Raw genomic sequence first — 2,077 nt, forward strand, 5'->3', positions numbered from 1 at the left:
GAATTCTCTTCGGTCCAATATCTGACAATCATACCAGTAGCTGTGATTTTCAGGATCTTCCATATGCTGGCAATTGTTCTAGGCACTCTATATTTACTCCATGCCCACAGCCACTTGAGAGGTAGGTTTTATGCTTGTTTACAATGATGGAACGAAAGCTCAGAGAGAGCCAACAGCATGCCCAAGGTCACCCAGCTAGGAAATGCTGGAGGCAGGTATTAAGCCAAGTGCATCAGCACAAACTCATGCTATTTTCACTACACCATGTCGCCTCTCTGGGCTGTTGTCTTAGGGTGGTAACTAATGTTGAAACAAAGCTTTAGATTGCTGGGCAGCACTTGACTACATCATTCACTCAGAAGCTTGCCTAAATGGCTCAGCAAACACCGGTGACTCAGACCAAGTGAGTTTGCTTATGACTTCAGTCATGTAGAAAGAAGACTTTGAGTCACTGAAGGTACTGATATCCTCAAGTGGCCAGGAAAAATCTGCCATCAGAGCAATGAAATGGGGATATCTTACTATTCATTCATTGGACAAATTTTTACCAAGCACCTATTATGTGCTAAGGACCAGGCTTACAATCACACACACACACACACACACACACAGATACACACACACACACACACACACACACACAGTAGTCCCTCCTTTATGTAGTTTAGAGTCTAGTGAAAATAGGAAACAAAAATATAAACAAATACATTTAATTACAGATCATAACAAATCCTGTTAAAAAAAAAAACATACACACTGAATGTTGATAGAGAGTTTTAGAAAAGACTGTCTTCAGAGTGGGGAAGCAAAGAGGGTCTCTTTGACAAATGACATAGAAGCTAAGATCGGAAAGATGAAGAGGAGGCCTGCATGAAAAAAGACAGGTGATGAACATTCTAGGCAGAGTAATGGCAGGTGTTGGGAAAGACCCTGGCTTGATCCAAGCAAAGAAAGGGTAGTGTGGTTACAGCTTAGACCCTAAGGCAGAGAATGGTGAGAGATGATGGTGAAGAGGTCAAAATAATACTTTCACGTCCTCTCAAGGGTCAACCAACTTTCAAAAAGGTGCCAAGATAAGGCAAGGGGGAAGAAAGTCTTTTTAAATAGTACTGGATCATCTAGGTAGATGGGAAATATTAATCTCAACCCTCATCTCACACCATGTATCAAAGGAAACTTAAGATGGATCACAAACCTAAAATTTAAAGCTGAAATGTAAAATTTCTAAAAGAAAACAGGAGAAAATCTTCGAGACTTCAGGGCTGGTGAAGATTTCTTAGGACACAATAACATTAATCTTAAAAGTTAAAGAATGATAAATAAGACGTAACCCAAATGTAAACTTCTGCTCTTCAAAATATATCATTCAGAAAATAAAACTGCAAGCCACAGCATGAGAAAAATATTACCAAGACATATATCCAACAAAGATCTTGTATCCAGAATATACAAAGAATACTTTGTTTACTCTTAAAACATAGTGACAAGAAGAAAAAACTAATCATAATAAATGAGTAAAATATTTGGACAGACACATCACAACACAAGATATAGGAAAGGATAATAAGCAGATGAAAAGATTCTCAGCATCATCAGTAATTAGGAAAATGCAGAGTAAACCACAGGAATTTCAGGCCTAAAATTAAATATTGACAATAACAGTTATTGGATGTTAAACTCCTCGACTTCTGTTGAGAACCTAAAATCATACAACCACTTTGGGGGCACCTGGCTGGCTCAGTCAGTGGAGCGTGAGACTCTTCATCTCAGGGTCAGGAGTTCGAGCCCCACAGCAGGGGTAGAGTTTATTTGAAGATAAACAACTTCAAAAAGTCATACAACCACTTGGAAAAACAGCCTTCTGGTTTCTTATGAGCTGAACATGCACTTACTATATGATCCAAGAATTCTACTCCTAGGTATTTACCCAGGAGAAATGAAGACCTGTGGCCAAAATAACCTGTAAATAAACATTTATATCTACTTTACTCACAACTGCCAAAAACTGAAAACACCCAAATGTCCACCAGTAAATGACTGAATAAACAACTGTGGCATACCCATACCATGAGATATT

Source organism: Ursus maritimus, unplaced genomic scaffold (genome assembly GCF_017311325.1).
Source record: "Ursus maritimus isolate PB19 unplaced genomic scaffold, ASM1731132v1 scaffold_42, whole genome shotgun sequence".
NCBI lineage: Eukaryota > Metazoa > Chordata > Mammalia > Carnivora > Ursidae > Ursus > Ursus maritimus.